This window comes from Buteo buteo, chromosome 13 (assembly GCF_964188355.1).
Source record: "Buteo buteo chromosome 13, bButBut1.hap1.1, whole genome shotgun sequence".
Taxonomy (NCBI): domain Eukaryota; kingdom Metazoa; phylum Chordata; class Aves; order Accipitriformes; family Accipitridae; genus Buteo; species Buteo buteo.
Genome location: NC_134183.1, coordinates 28,808,788 through 28,826,036, shown reverse-complemented (window position 1 = coordinate 28,826,036; position 17,249 = coordinate 28,808,788). Strand labels below are relative to the sequence as shown.

At 47.8% G+C, this 17,249-nt stretch overlaps 1 long non-coding RNA gene across 1 annotated transcript in view; it reads right to left on the bottom strand.

Annotated features, from left to right (window-relative positions):
• The window catches only part of LOC142038514 (uncharacterized), a 48,485-nt gene extending 32,131 nt beyond the window's left edge, over positions 1-16,354 (bottom strand). The window contains exon 1 of the long non-coding RNA XR_012652585.1: positions 16,245-16,354. This is a non-coding gene — a long non-coding RNA (uncharacterized LOC142038514). The remainder of the gene's footprint in view (positions 1-16,244) is intronic.
• Positions 16,355-17,249: the final 895 nt, after the last annotated feature.

The following is a 17,249-nucleotide window of genomic DNA, read 5'->3' as shown; positions in this document are numbered from 1 at the left end:
GCTCCTGATTTGATATATTATCTAAAAAGATCACTCACAATAGAGAAATCAGAGATCAAGCGATTTCCCTTTTCTTTCCATTTCTAAAGAGCTCCATGTGACTTCATCCCACAATGACAGTCTGTACTTAGTAACTGCCGCCTTGAAGTATGTCATTATCTACAAGATGGATTCAGTGCCACAGTGAGGGAGGCATCGCTAACCCTATTTTACAGAAAGGGAAAACAAAGCACAGAGTCACGAGGTCTTTTCCCCAAGGCCATCTACTAAAACCAGTGAGGATTCTCCTGGCAAGAGTGGAGCTCCAAGCACATGCTGAGTCCCAAAGACAATAAAGGAAAAGACATGCTACCAACCCTCCACGCAAACTGGATAACTCCTTTAAAAAATTTTTGTCAGAAAACCTCACCACCACAGATTACCCCTGAAGATGCCCCCACTGCAGATATTTGCAGTAGGCAGAACCACCGCTCTTGGATGGAGGTCGGTGCCGCCATGGGGCTCCTGAGCGGGCTCTGTTACACCAGCAGGGCTTGCAGCACAAGGCTCGCTTTGAAGCGTGGATCAAATACAAGCCGTGATTGTTCCTGCAGCACTGAGCAGGAAACCTCACTCCAGAGACTGGAAATAAGATGTTAAAGCACAAATTTCAAAACCTGTTGCCGCAGGAGAGGCCTCCAATATGTAGCCCTTCAAGCTGAGATATTATTAGGGGGCTGTGAAACACTTGGCAAGTATTAGTCTTTGTTAGCGAAGGTCGCAAGCAACATCTATAGGAAAACAGTTGCTGTAAACTTTACAAGTCCAGCTGTACACAGAAGCTATATGTATAAACATACAAACAGTAGGTCCAAAACCAGTTCATTTTGACTGGAGGATGTTGGGCAACTCCAGTGGCAGATCTGAGGAAACCTCTGTAAAAGCAAATGGTTCTGCTGTGAAGGCAGGAGCTGGAAGGCGGCATTTGTCCATGAGCCATATCCAAAGCCCTCCCAGTCCAAGCCAGGCAGAAGTATACCACTTCTCAGTAGGTGAGTGTCCAGACAGGACTGGTGCTGTATTGGTTTAAAGCCACTCCTTCAGCTACACTGGTGCAAAGCTGTTTGCAGGTCAACCCTCAGAAAAGGTACTTCTAAAGTGCAGTTTCACCTGAAGAGCCAGGAAAAGGGGATTTACAGCACCATGCTCCTCTCACTTGGAAGATGGTATTCCTAATCCCTGAAGCTCTGCTGCCTTTTTCCTATTATCAGAGCTGCCAAGGAGTCCTCGGGGTACAGCCTGCAACCTCCACACCAGCTCCCCCAACCGCACCCAGGGCTTTTCGAGCTCCTTTAGACCCCTACAACTTCTGTTCCTAGCAGGCACAGCCTTGACAGGAGCACACCTCCTGGCAGCGTCCATGAGGAGCGGGCTGCCCAGCTCCCGATGGCCAGCTGTTCCTCATCTAAATCTCCACAGGGCTCATATTGCTTCTGAGAGGGGTTGATCTTCATCAGCAGTTTGCAGGGAGGATTGTCAGCCGACAGCTAGTTTTCCGAGGGCAGTTCTCCCAACCCTGGCACAGAGGTCACGTTGGGAATGGAAAGACATGCGCATGGAACTGAAACCTGTCCACATCAGCTGAGGTTTGGACCGTGGAAACGTGCTTAGGTGGCAAAACATAATCAGCTTCAAGTGTCTGCGTGACACCGTGCAGTCAGAAGCTGGCACAGGAGCATCGCTCCTGCCTGATGCTTGTCAGTGAGCCACCTCGGATGCACCACTGAGGGGTGAGGAGATCTCTGCAGGCGTGCTTTGCTCCCCCGGGCAGTTCCCTGGAGAGAATTCGGTTCCCTGGATTCATCCAAACTGTATCTGCAAAGGCTCCGCTCCCAGGATTTCTTCTCATCTCAAACATCTGAATAACTAACTGTGTCAAACACTTACATGCAAGACTATCAGCAACACAAGCACTTCTTTCTGATGTCAAGGTCATCTGAAGCCATGCAAGTTACGTCGGTTAGCTAGAAAGCTTGCTGGTCATGTTTGCATGGGGAAAAAAAGAAGCAAGAATGAGGATGCATTCTGGGAAGGATTACTGAACTGGCAGAGAAGAAAGTGCAATTTAGTGCTAAAAATAATGGTAACACAAGGAGATTCTTGGAGAGATTCTCCAGTTATGCCGATGGGCACTGGAGAGGAATCAAAGAGATAGATTCCTACAGGAGCAAATCATGCCGACTGCTGAACACTTTATGTAAATTGATCCTATGGGCACAAACACAGCTACTAAATGCTAAACGTTTGCAAAAATGCAAGCTAGAGCTCTCTAAGGCCCACAGGCTGACTACAACCTGTCCAGGACTTACTCAGTGTGGCACATAGCCACTAGCACACTGGGTTCACAAACCGGACTTGTGCTGGTGGTCTCAGTGGAGAATTGACAGGCTAAGGACACCTGCACTGTCTGATGTGCTTCAGGAGAACGTTTCCACGCAGCGTCTCCTCAAACACGGGGATATTTACAGCTGTTACCCACATCTCTGTGGGCTTCCCCTGAGGGTGGAGGAACGAGGACAGAAACTTCAATGGAAACACAAGTGGGACTTTCTGTGATTAGTAACACTCTTAGTCCAAAAGCAAGCATAAACCTGGACAGAAATCTCCTCTTGGACCACCAGCTATCACCAGCAGCTCTCTGCGCTGTTCTCTTTTCCAGATCCCAATTAACGGGCTGAATTCACACCCTAACTGGGTAATTTTTTTGTCCTTTACAAAATGCATCTCTGAGTCTGGTGGCTCCTTGCTCTAAGGGAGAAGGTCCTTCCTTTCGTCAGCCTCTGTACAACCATTTCCAGGGTTCAGACAGGCCAGTGTTTTTCCTAAGGTCTAAATGGAAATGAAAACACAGACAAACTGCCATTTGACCAGTTACGCGAAACAAAACCTCCTTCAGTGAGGTATGATTTGTGGATTAAAGTTTTTTCCCTTGAGCTCAATGCAACCTAAAAATCTCTTCCGGCAGCTTATCACAATTTAGCTAACCCCAATCCTTAAAAGACTTCTCTATCTCAGCACGCCAAGGAAGGTCTTTGTCAGGGACTTTCCAAAAGCCCTCGGCAAACCTGCTGCACACAGGGTACAGCACACGCTTTAGAATTTCACAAAACATCTGAGATGCCAGAGTGAGAACTGGGGGGGTTGGATGTCAGGAACAGGGCAAGCCTGGGCATTACTTCACTTTGAAACCTTTTGCCAGTCATCTGGAAACTCATCATGTTGTTTCAGGAGCATGGAAAACAGGGGGCTTCAGTTGGAGCACACTGCTCCTCACATCCAGGCCTTATGTGGTCTTGGAGAGGTGGCAGCAGCTCCCTTGGGTAGACTGGAACTGGTCAGTGAAACAAAAATGACAGAAAAAAAATTCATAAAATACCTCCTGATTCCCAGCTTCTTCTACACAGACTACGCTTCTTTCACCCTCCGAGACATGCATGAACACGAGACTAAAACGTGTGCAGTCCAAGGGATTAATCAAAGGATACCACAAATTTGTTGGGAGAAAGCAGACTACATGCCTGCAGTAATGAAGGACATAAAGAGGTTGCTATTAAACACTGTCACAGGCTTCTTTGGTAATTTTTGTCTATTCGTAATAGCTCTCTGTTGTAGCCCTCTTAAAAACCAGAAAAGACTATCATGATGTAATTACCACAAACAAGACCACACTTATGAAAATACCTGAAAGCCTGGACAGGCAAACAGAATATTTCCACTATATTCATCTAAAGAGCAAGATAAACTCCACAACCAGCAGAAAATGCAGTCATGTTAACTTATTTGTAATGGAGCTACATCTTGCTAAACAACCCCAAATTAGCTGCTGCCTGGAGCTTGAGCTCTATGAATATATATCTATGCCTCCTTGAAAAAGTAGAACATCATATACAAGTACTTACTGGCACACACAGAGTTAACTGTGCACTGCCCTCTTAAACAGAACTGGTTTTGAGATGTATTTGTTTAAACAAGTTAACAGAAATGTCAGAGGCCATTTCACCGACTGCACATGACGACAGCCGCCTTCCTCCTCTATCAGCAGAGAACAATTACACACCGGGAAACAAGGGCTTACTAATGTTGAGTCCGAGCGGGAAAATCCGTCCAGAAAATACATGCAAATGAAAGAAAGAAAAGACAGACTTTGCATTCTGTCTTCCTCCTCTTCCTCCTCTCTTCCCTCAAATAACACGAGCAAAGCAGAGACTGCCTCTCCTACTCTGGCTTGAAGAGCCCCATGGAAGAATTTGGCACATCGACAGCCTCATCTGTTCCCACAACTCCCGCATGGGTACTGGTAGTAAATGGGATGTCTGGATAAATCCTAGCTAAGGTTAACGACTTCTGATTATCTCAGGGCAGAAAACTGTTTTCCAGGAGTATCAGGAAACAGCATGTCCTTCCAAAGATGGGCTTGTGCGTAAAGCGCAAGAGCTCTTGGATCTACTCCAAGATGAGAAGCTCTGGACTTTCTATTACCACACGGACAAACCACGCTGGTGTTTCCCTCCAGCCACAAGCCTGACTGCAGGGGACGCGGGAGGCTGCCTCCCTTCACCTTTGTAAAGGACTCAGGGCCAAAGGGCTTGTTAAGTTGAGCATGATAAGGGCCTGCAGAGAATTCAATTTTATTTGACTGTAAGAGCCATCTCTTCACTGTTTAACTGTAAATGCTCGCTAATAGCTGTGCACAAGCAGGAACTTATCAGCACCAAAACCGACTGACAAGATCAACTGTGAAACACCAAATTGTCTCCTGTGTACAGCCCTCCTCGCTGCCTCTCCCCTTTCCCACACCAGAGTTGACTTTTGCAAAACTTCCCCAATGTCCGGAGGATCACCCGTATTTCCTCCCCACTGTTGCATTCCCACATCAACACACTCCATCGGTTCTCCCTGCCTACGGGCAGCAGAGTAGCCACGGTGCCAGCACCGGCAGGGCCATCCGCGCTGTACCTGGACTTCAGCCAGCGGCAGGGGGGAGAGAGCTCTCGCCCGTGCCCCCCACGTTAGACCTGGCCCAGCAGGCACAGGCAGTGCTGTGTACAAGGCGCTGTTTGAAGCTGAATTTAAGGTCAGTCCCAATAAAGGACATGGCAGTAGCCAAATCACAGCACCCAAAAAGATGTTGATGCTTTTCTCTTGAATGTGGATCATGAAAAAAAGTTGCACCTGAACCAGGCACAGCTGACAGCTCTCCCTGGCCAAAGCCCTGCAGTCATGCCTGCAGCACTACATGTGACAGAGCCCTGGTCTGACAGCCGGGGCACTAATTCGGTACAAACAGAAACCGTAAAGGAAAACAAGGTTATGCCCTACTTTGCTTTGGAGTTGATTTCCACTTATGAAACTTGCTTGATTTCCACTTGTGACCATGACACAGCGCAAGGCTTCAATGCCAGTGCCTCTGCTTTGCCATCCTTTCCCAGAGGGATCTGTTGCCTGTTGGAGAGGCTCTGCAGCACCTCTCCATGTTTCAAATGGACAAGCCATTCTGAAACCGCCACTAACTTCCTAACACTCCCTAGTTTTTAAGAGCGAGACTTACTCAAAACAAACTAACGAAAGAAACACCACTTCTGAAATTTCTGAGTACACGTTTAACTCTTTATTTTCAAGAGAGGATAAAAACCAGGTGAGATGCAATGAGTTACTCTGGTATAATACCATTTCATTTCTTTCAAAAGACTTAACCATAAATAACTGAATACTCCCACCTCTTCCAGGAACACCAGTCCTGCTCTGCCTTCCTCTCCCTCAAGCAAAGATGTCATGCATAGATCACTCCTAAAGTCAGGAGACTTCAGCTATTTCTCATCGAGGAAAGTACAGGGTTCTACCAAGTCAGAAAAGCTACAGAATTCAATGGAAGTCTCAGCTTCATTTTGCAAACAGACCTCTTTATGTTGTGGCATTTCTAGATGCGCACTATAAAACCTAGCCCTGACGTGCACAAAGAGCCCTGGAGTAACAGCCTGCGAAGGCAGCGCTGCACGGCCCTCGACGGTTCGGCGCTCGGTGCGCACCTGGGCCTCCCGGAGCGGGGGTCGGGTCCTCTCCTCCCTGCCTGGCTAACACGCAAGAATGGCATTCGTCCGACTCGCACGTTTCACTTTGGGTTCTTCCATTGTGCTAAAATGGTCACGCAATAAGACATTATCTACCTTACCCACTTAATTCTCCCCCAAGGACCTGCTCTGCTTTTAACACCCTCTCCCCGGTCTCACCTCCCTCACTGGGCTGTTGCGCCAATTAATTAGTTAATGTTTGCAAGGTGCTTTGAAGATGAAGAGTGCTAAGTACTCAGCATTAAGCATGATTATTATAAAAATACTACAGGCTCTGGCAATACACTTCAGGCAGGCGAGTATTACATTGAAGTCACTTTATCCTTTTGCCTCAGAACTACCATCACCCGCAGCATGTTTCAGTTACCCAGAAGCACATGGCATGTCTTGTCTTATAGCTTAATTATAAAACAAGTTCTAGTCAATTCCACGCTGTGCAGCGGAGCAAAAAGGCCAGCCGTCATTCACTCTGCACAAAACCCACCACCGTGACAGACCAAACAGCAAACTCTGCCTCCTGCCAGAGCAAACGATTTCCATAACGTCCCCAAATGTGGTGAAGGTTAAGCGAGGGGTCCCCCTGCGGCAAACAGCCGGGCTGCAGTGGGATTGTGGCAGATGATAAAGAGACCAAAAATAGGCAGGAGAGACAAGTTACAGGAAAATTCAAGAACAGAAAGTGCAGCAGCAAGAGCCAGAAGTGAGGGAGAGCAGCCTGACTCTGGGCTCCAGCCGATGAGCTCCAGCGGAGCCGGCTGCAGCCCCGCAAAGACGCGTTACCCTCCTTAGCCACCTCCCTGGTCTCTCCTGGAGAATGCCGCTCCTGGGTCTGCATCTGGGTCAGCTCAGTTCCCAGTTCAGCAGTCAACTGCCACCCACGACGGGTTTGCACTAAGATGCTGGACTGGGAACCGAAGTCCCCAGGATGTGGATGCACGTCCCCTGCCGCCCCGAGAAGCCCGATGGATGGCTCGAGGTGACGCTGCACAGCTGCAGCCACTTGCTCTGCCTGCGGGGCAGGAGGGCACACGTGCTGGCCGCTGCCGCTGCGCAGCGGGCTGCAGGAGCGACGAGCGCTCTTCCTGGCGGGACGAGACCTGGGCGAGGCTGAAGAGTGCCCAGAGCCCTCTGCCTTCCAGATCCACACCTTGCTATTTCATATATCAAAAATACAAAACCATACAGTTTGGGATTTCCTCGGTAATCAGGGAATCCCATTCAAACATTTTTCTTCTCCCTGCCTGTGCAAGACTGTTGCCTGTTGGTGTTTTGTAGTCAATCCCTCTTTTCTATGTATTTTCTTTAAACTTAACTCTCTTAAAAATACTACAGTTGCTATTCTTTACGTACAGCATATACTCCAGAAGGAAACAAGCTGCTAATCGAGCCAGTAAATAGGTACGTCTGTTACCCCATCTATACTGAAACGAGCTAGGAAGCTTGTTTTTCAGAACCGTGATCCTACCGAGGTCCCCAAGCACCAGCCACCTTGCAGCAGAGGCTCACACTGGAAGCCTGCTGAATTAATGACAGGACAAGCAAGGGGAAATTTATTAACAAATGAATTCCTGCTATTACAAACCACTTCCACTGCACTACCAGGGCTTTTAAAGGTTCACGGCAGGATAAGCCATCTCTTTTCATTCCCAAGAGTGCAATTGAAGGCTCGATTTCCATGAGTGCTGAGCTCTTACTGCAGCTCCCATTAGCTGTGGCAGAAGCTGCGAGCGTTTAGCTCTTCTGAAACACAACAGTTTCAGGAGGGGAGCTAAGCACTCCTGCTCCAACTGAAGGCTCAAAATGCATCCATCCAGTAAGCTTCCACTCCTGCTGTGAGGGGCAAGTGTGAGTACACGCTCGGGGAAGCCTGTTACGCACCGTGTCCGTGGGCTTTGAGCATGGGGCTGCCCGGAGCAGGGATGGGAATAGGCTGAGCCTGCCAAGAAAGCTTCGACTCCAGCTCTTGCCCTGGTACCTGCAGCTAAAGGCAGCCAGGAGTGGGGAGAGCATGCCAGGTCTGGGGTACTTTGGGATATGTCTGATCACAGCCTTAGCCTGCACCAATCCAGAAGATGACTGGAGCAACAAGCTGATGTGCTCACGGAGGGCTGGACCTCCTGAAGCTCTACAGTAGAAAGCAATTTCAGCCCTAAATTTAGCTGGCAAGAGAAAGATTTGGTAGGCATCTGCCCTCAGTTAGAAAGTGCTTTAGAAAGACAGCAGATTCTTCGAAGTAATTCTCCTGCATCACCTACAGTTCCTCCTTCTTATCCAAATGCGGTATTAGCAACCCAGTTATTGATGCTCCCCAGAGATTTAATTATTTGCAAGAAATCACTGTTTGCTGCAGCCAGCAGACAGTGCTGGGTAAGGTCTTCTGGGATCAGACTGCAGGCTCCTTTATGGCTTGACATTAGAAGGAAATTGCATGAAAATCAGTCGTCTTGTACATGATCAGATAAATGCAGGTGTCAGGCACAAAGCTGAAAGCTCTTCAGTGAAGAAGGGGTAGTGGTTTTGGGTTTAGTTTTTTTTGTTGGTTTTTTTTTTTTTTTTTTTCAAATGCTGATATGAACTATTAAGTCAAAACCAAATCATGAAGCACTTATTCAATCTCTAGTGTCTGCCAGACTCATACAGGCTCCTGTGGGAAGTCTGTTTGAACAAGACTATTTTCAGCTATTCACCGGGGGGGGGGGGGGAGAAAAAAAAAAGAGAAATAAAGAGGATTTTGTTTTAGTATAATCTAGTCCCACCATGTGATGCTGACTGATCTGTGATAAAATTTCCAGAGCTCAGCAGGTGTTTGGGGAGTGACTGCAGCCGCCCATTCAACACAACAATACACAACCACAAGAGAAAGATCCGAAACAGAGGTCAAAGGAAAAAGAGCGTAGGAAGTTAGGTGTGAAGATGAATGATGAAACTAGATGAAACTTGTGCCAAACATGATTTACAGTAGAGAAATGAAATTCTCTTTCCAGGTGAGGGCAAGTTGATGAGTCCCTGTTACAGGGTACTTCTCCACCACACCGATAATCACAGATCTATGCATATTCAGCTACACTGGGACTACAGGTTGAACACCCCAGGGTTTCCAGGCCAGAACGGAGCTCACAGCACACGCTGTCCGCTTACTTGTTCCACATTGTTACTACTGCATTCGGCAAAGGAAAGAGATTTTATTCCTTCTCTTCCAGAGCTCCTATTGTCACAGAGAAGCTGAAAATCAACAATGGAGTGATGACAAATTAAAGCAGAACCAATTCTTTGCTGTTTATGTAGCCCAAACACTGATGACACAGGAGAAAGTTTCAGCTTGCTGTTGATACTCAAAAGCCAAAGTCCCCACAACCCAGACCTTTTGGCTGTCAGATGTTTCAGAATGAGGTACTAAATATAGTCATGACCCTAAATATACCCCGTGTACTGTCTGCATAGAGTAAAACACTATAAGTGGATCATCTAGACAGATTTATTTCAGTGTTGGTGTCACGTGTAGGCTAAACAATATATGCTTACGCAAAACTGCTCCACTGCTATAAAGGCTGCTATACTGCAGAAACTTAAGTTCAGAGTTAAGTATACCAAAATAGGAATTAAAGCAGCGAGGTTGCTAAGGTCTAACAAGTGCAGACTAAATGACATTAAGGAGATAACATGGGGTCAAGTTACCAGAGAGGAAAAAGGCTGGATAAAGAGTCCCCGCATGTCTCTGGCTTCCCCCTCGGAAAATAAAGCAAGCATCGTTCTGCACAACTCCCTCCTGACTCTTCTGGAGAGTGCTTCCCGATACACAAGCAGAAAGGCTTGTGCAGCCGCGGGCAGGAGGCACACCCCCACATTCCTAACACGGGGAGCCAGCCTCCCTTCCCCGTGGGGGGACGATCGGACCAAATTAAAAACTAAACATTTCCCAGCAAGACTTTCACATACCAGGAACTTCTCGGTCAAAGGAGCAGCATGTTAACCTTGAAGTTTTTTCCCACAGAAGCTGGGGATCATGGGTTTATGAAAGTTAGGTCCTTTTACTTTCTGTGCAAGCTGGTTTTAATTCTTGCAAACTCTACCCACTTTATTACTGAAATTGGAGCAGCCTGTTCCAAGGGGAAGCACATACTCAGCAGTACACCGAGCTTTGCTTCTATAAAGGGAAAGAGCAAAACCAAATCAAAAGAAAACTCCTTTACTACAGAAAGTTGCACTTTGTCTGTGTATAGATATTAAGTACTTTGGAAGATGTCTAAGTAAAATTGCTGTGGAAAACTGACAGTTGGAAAATTACATTAAAAAATTTATTATTTTTGTCTGAATCCTCAAAATCTTGTGCACTGTTCTATTTTTCTAATGTAAGGAAAAAGAAATTAAAAAAACCCCACCACCATACACCACAAACAAACCAAAAGAGCTGATGGCCAAGGTTTGTCCAAAGAAACCTGCAACAAAATGGTCTGACCAGCCTGTACGAACACTGCACTGGTTGCTGCCATGACTTGCACATACAAGGACTTTAAACCTGATCACTACTGTAATGGTGAATCATTGCGTAACTGAAGCCTCACAACCAAAGTATCGTTTGCAAAGGGATCACCCTCTACTGGTTTTTCAGTTCCCTGTTAATTTTTTTCACCGCTGCAACTCTAGTCCCTAGAGAATGACCACAAACACCCCTAAGGTAATGACCTAGCTAAACACAACTGTATTTATAATGCTATTATTTCCCCTTTGGTACATTTCAGAGCACAGAGAGAGCAATCAGACCCCTTGAGAATTATAGCCTAACATATCTACTATAAATATTTATCCGACTGGCTTAATTTTAGCTTTACCTAGGTCTTTCAGGGACACACAGTGGGCCTTAGCTTGGGAAACCAGAGAAGCAACACAACATGACCTTCTCATGTTCGAGCCAGTTTTCCCTCACTATTGCTGGGTTAAGTAACCTGTGCGTAACCTACCTGGTATGGCCTTGCAGCATCACTACTTTTCACAGAATGGATGCCAGGACTCACAGTCCTTGGTGGATGCTGCACTTATTGCTGAAGTTGATGATGGAGAAGGTAGCAGATTTCATCTCATTTTCATGCCGCATAAGACCCTTTGTTGTGACAATGAAAAACCTGGCACTGCCCAAATTAGTATCAGTCCAGAGAGGTAACGCCTGTCTGCCTAGTACCATACATTCTCGTGAGAGAAAGATGTTCATTCATCCACTAAGATAAAAGAAAAATAAAATCCTGGCTGAAGTAACATCTTGGAAGTAAGTTGCAAGTCCAAATAACAACATACCTTCTGGAGTGTGACTTTGGATGTCTTCAGCGATGTCTGCCTATGTGCTTCACACCTTGTCCTGTAAACTTTAGTCTTGCAAGCGGGTCCCTTCTCAGGCATGATTTCTCAACAGAAGCCGGATCCCACTTCAGAGCCTCCAGACCAGCTCACCTGGCACATCTGTGTGCCACGCTTTGTCCCAAGCATTTGATTTCAGGCAGCCTTTGGGACCGGCAGAGCCACCCTAACGTAAAGGCTGTGGGAGAAGCCAGTGGAACCAGAGGAGGATCCCTGCTGTGACTACTGCCCTCACTCCACACGTGCTGCTGCCTCCGGAGAGGGAGACCTGGCACCGCAGGGTGGGACAAGACTGCGTGGCAAAGGGGCAAGTTCAACAACAGCTCCAAAACATCTACCTGAGGAAGCAGGGCATCAGCTCCAGCCTTGACGAACCACCGCGGTGCTCATCTAAGCTCACCTGCCTCATTTACCAGTCTAGCCTTAAGAGTGGCATCACAACCAGGTTTTAGAGGGATTTTCCCAACTACGACCAACAGAGTTAGTACCGCTCCCTAGGGATGCTGAGGTAGTCCAGCATAGTCTCCTCAGCTATTAACAACAAATTGACCCTAACAATTGAATGCTTGCCGTGCAACAGATATTTAAGCATCGCTTCACCGGCGGGAGGAAAGATCAAGAAGGATTGTGATAAACTGCAGAAGTAAGCAATATATAAACAGCCTCAGATCTGCATCCCTGTGCGGCACTGCAGAACTACCACGAGGCTGGAGGGAAAAACAAAAAACCCAAATGAACTGAATCACTCAGATTTGGCCATTACAGGCAATTTGTCTCAGCAGAAAATGTAAATACATGAAGGAAGCTTTGCCAGAAACACAGTGCCTCCTCTCCTCCCCCGGGTTTCAGGGTGGAGACAGATTCCTCAGGCGCGCACTTGCAAGGCCAGTAAGGCCCTCTACTGCTTTACAAAGCTGCCAGATGCTGAGGGACAATACAGTTCACAAATGAAGGAGTTTTTTAGTTCAGTAACAAATTTTCCTCTTTTTAAAAGGTTTGGGTTTGGTTGGGGTTTTTTTTTTGATGTCTGATTATTTCAGTACTCCCACTTACGCTGTGGCCCCACAGGTTAGGTCTATCAGCAAAGTGGCATGAGGGAAAGTCCAGGCTGTTGGAGCGGCAATAGTTTTGTCAAGTGCCTTTGGTTTGTTTTGTCAAAAGGTTTTGTTGCTAAAGAAAACATGGCACTGAGCTGCACCTTGAGTCACATTTCAGTACGTGAAACACCCACAGGCTGCAGCTCCCCCTTGCTCTCCCCACACAGTCCAGCGCATTAAGAGAGGGCTGAATCCCACCTCACTAAGAGCCAAGAGGCACGTGATGAGTGGTGGTTACAGGCACTGAGGTAACGTCAGGAGACATTTAGCTCTTGGCTCGTGACTTCTAAATCCTTCCTTCGCCAAACAATTTGCTGAATTCTCAGTGCACAAGATGGTATGAGCAGGGCAAACTGCCATGGAAACTCTCACCGTGAGGTCCACCTACCATAAGGTCCACGTAACCTGGGGATCATCAGTCACCAAGCAGATGAAAATCCCGTCTGGTTCCGCAGCGAGGTAGAGTTCACCCCACTTGGGCAGCAGAAGGGGCTGACATCTCCGTCTCACCTCACACCAGGCTGCCCCTTGGGCTGTCAGTGACAGAACTTTTTAGGGGGCTTCACGAACTGAGGAACAGATCTGGGTCTTAAAATTAATCACATTAAAAGCAAGAAAGATAAAACCAGTTTTGTGTTTGCTTTAACTGCAGACCCGCTTGGCGCAGAGTCCCACGCGCAGTTGCGTCACCACGAGGGGAGGTTCGCTCAGTTCCAGAAGCCGGGACGAGAAGCCAAGGGTGGAGTGGGGAACATTGCCACCAGAGCGCCGGCACCGTGAAAACACACCCACACCAGCCCACTGCAAGAACAGCCCTGTCCTTCGCCCCAGAACTTCCCACCGAACCACCACGACGGCGGCGGCAGCGCTGACGGGGCTGAGGAGCAGGCTGCTCTGCAGGTCCCCAGCTGAAGAAGCGCCCCGAGAGCCCTCCCAAGGCAGGCGGCGAAGCAGAGCCTTCAGACCACAGCGCATCCTGGAGCCCTTCAAGAGAAGCCTCCTCTCCCCCCTTCTTCCATGTGAAATAGATGGCCACGGAAAAGAACAGCCTCACGGGAGGCGATCCTGTTGACGGTGCCTCCTAAGCTCCACACACCAATGACAGCGTCCTGGAGCACGGCCAGGATCACGGCTTCACATTCTCTGCTCACCACAACCTTTCTTCGTGGATCTAAGGGGACCCACATCTCCGTAATGACTGTTTCAAAAAGGATGCAAGAGTGGATGTATCTAAAGTACTGCAGAAACCAACACTTCCACTGGCGACCAGCTAGGAGGTCTCTCGACGCCAAGGAAACAGTGCTGGGCTGGCAGAGCAGGGGTTAACCGGCTGCTTTGGCCACTCACCATCCTAAGAAGCGCTGGGTTAAAATACTGCAGAGGCTGCCTGGAGAAGCTGTAGTGCTTGAGGGACAAGGTGGTGCACAACAGGCAAGGATGGGTGAGGGGACGGCGGGATGCCTGTGGAGAACAGCCTGCCTTCCAGCCCTTGGCTTGTGAGGAAACCGCATCTGCAATGCAAATTGACCATGCACAGGCAAGTTATCATCCTAGACAGATTTGCAGGCCTGATCTTTCACTTCTGAAAGGGAAACTGGGATTTTCACTGTAGATGTTCATGCGGTAAAAGTACTGCCCAGCAGACAACTACTAGAGGAGGGATAAGCCAACTATTTCAAATGCAGTTCTGTAGGGTTCGGCGTTGGGAAGATCTCGCGATGTCACGGAAAGTTAGAGGGTTAGTCGCAGCCTTGTGATGTACCTGTGATCCCGCCTCCCCTTGTTAGTATAAAAGGAATTAACTGCGCAATAAAAGGGGGAAGTTGGCGCTCAGACTGTGTGTGTTATCCGCCTCTTTCCCTGGTCCGGGCCGACCAGTGATCTAAGCGTGGCACCTTGATATGTAGCGAACGCTACACAGTTCAAAGATTTCTCTGGAAAAAAATCCAAAGTCTTGGGGGTCTCCCTGCCACTCCCAACATACCTGTCCCTGTTACTGCCTACCTTTACCAAGATCAACACCCCAGCCACCCACCAGCATCAGAAGGTGTTTTGATGTTGCATATCCCCAGCAAACCGACTCCAGCACTGGGGAAGGGAAAACGCTGCTCTCGTGGGGAGACCCTGTCAAATCTGGCAGGTGACAGGGACAACTGCAGGTGAAAGATAACAAAAGATCTTTCTTCAGTGCACTTTTACACAGTGCCCTCAGTATTTGATATATAATCCATTTATCAGTATCATAGAAGGTTTTACTTGTATAATTAACCTAAGCATTAAGTGAATAACTTACCTGGCCCGGAAAACAAACAAAAAAAAAAACCCAAAACCAAACCCCACAAGCCCTGACACAAGTACAAATGTGTCACATCAGACAGCAAACAAACTTTCTGTAGAAAAACACGAGACACGCAATCTCTTCGCCCAAACAAAAAGACCTGCCACGCACTTTTGAAACTAAATTTCTTGATTTCTACAGCTGCTGTGGCAGGGGGCAAGAATGGATTACTGGAGTGCAGGAGAACTTATTAAACTGGTTTGTTGCTGGTGGAGCTGTGTGCAACCCTGTGCTGCAACACGGCCAGACGCCCACTCCCCGAACAACCGGTGGACCTGCTGGCTTCTACTGGAGGTTACCTACCGCTCCCACGGCTCTCTCGGCCCCGGAGGTTGCGCGAGCCCAGCTTTGGGCCCAGCCAGCTGGTTTACCTGAAGTCACCACCCAGCGCACATTCCATGATCCCTTCTACCGGCACAACTGTGGCAGCGTCTAACTGGTGGGCAAAAAGGAACGGTAACATCTTTAACGTGCGCTGTTAGTGGCTCTCAGGGGCTCTCTATGGCTTCGCTCACTGGAGGGCTCCAACTGGGGATTGTTTTAAGAGGACTTCAAGCCTTTGCCAGACCTTCCAGGCTCTCACCTCCCCACCTCTACCGCCCGGGAGGAGCACAGGAAACCTTTGTACCTGCACAAAAGTGAGTGAAGCAGAACAGCCCCCTCAGCAAGCTTCTGCACAGCAGCACACCAACCTCCAAGTGGCCAAACACATTATGTGATAAGAAACGGCAACAGTCACTGAATTATTTATGTGATAAACTATTTCTGGAGCATTTGATCAGCTCTACTGGCTATCGATATTTTTGCTGAATCAACAGCCCCCATCAACGCATATGCTCTAGCAAAAACAAGCAGCACTGTGACAGGTTAGGAAAGACATTTACTAAATTAAATGCACGCCCCACTTGCTCCGCTGAGCCATAATGCAGTACATACATGGAAATCTAAGCAGCTAAACGCATATTCGTCCTGAAGTGGCTGTCTGAGCGTACACAATCTGTCCCTTCAAGGTTTTTCCATTAACATACCCACGCGTAGAGCTATAAATCAAAATGAAAGAGAACAGAGCAGGCCAGCAGAAGAGCAAGAGAATACATTACAGGCTGTTTTGCAAAAGGCGGTGATTAACTATTATCAGTTAAAAGCAGTTGCGGATAGAGCGATTCTGCACCTCACGGCCTGCAACAGAGGACTGGGCAAGTGGACGGAGGTTGGAGAGAAACAAGGTGTTTAGCTGCTTTTGAAAACGGAAACAAACATGACAACATTTTTGTAAAAGAGATTAAAACTATTGCTAAATACACACTTCGATTCAGAATTTACCACAAGCAGAAAGCAGACAACAGTACTGACTTCTGTAGAGACGTCAGAGGACCCAGAGCAAAGGAGGGGAACGCAGCGGTGAAGCACAGAAAGTGCCCTGGCAAGAGGAGGGTCTGCACAGCTGCCCTGGTACCTCCCTGAGGCCGCTCAAAGAGCTGGTGTAGCGCAACTGGCTGCCCACATCCAACATGGGAATGGAATTTGGGCAAGTCATCCCTCCACTTCAGAAGGTAGTACCTGGGATTCACTGCGGGGAGAGAGGGGGAATTATCAGGTTTTTACTACAAACATTCCCCAGGGACATCCCTCACTCCTCCAATATCTGAAATCCTTCCCTGCTGCCACCTTTCTCCAAGTGGCAGCTGTGAACCACTCTTCTTGTGTACAGAGTTGGCAGATTTTCAGAAAAAGAAAGAAAAACTGTCATGAGGTGTTGCTGTTGAACAGATGATAATTTGATCAGCACTGGGATTACAAGAGTCGCTTTGCTAGTGGAAGAGCATGCATGGTACACAAGCCCCCATACTTGCACCAAACTCCATGGAAACACACCTGTGGGATCACCTTGGTAGATGTGGCAGCAATAAGAAAAATAATAAAAAAAAAAAAAATCACTGCCTAACTTGTTCCTTTGGACAAGAGGAATTCCAGCTTACACTGGGATCTTCAGCTCAAAATATGAATTCCCCTCATATTTGGTGTTAATGATACACAAACTCCCAACTACCAGCTGCATGCAGAAGGCAATCTCATTTTCTACCCTTGATCATGCTGAGATGCCAGTAGGGTTCACAAGAACACCCCGGACCAGCGAGTTATTTTGGTCCAGTGAATCAGTTCACCGGGCAGCAGAGAGCGTGCCAGCGCGCATGATGAGGCAGGAATGCTGCCAGCTGCCCTTCAGCTGCCGGAGCAGTTCCTATCTGCACAAACACACTGGCACAACACCCACTCGCTATCTGGCAACAGGAGATTTTACACTGCTCAACACTGCTGTGAAATACAGGAACCATTTTAGAGCACAACAACAAAGTC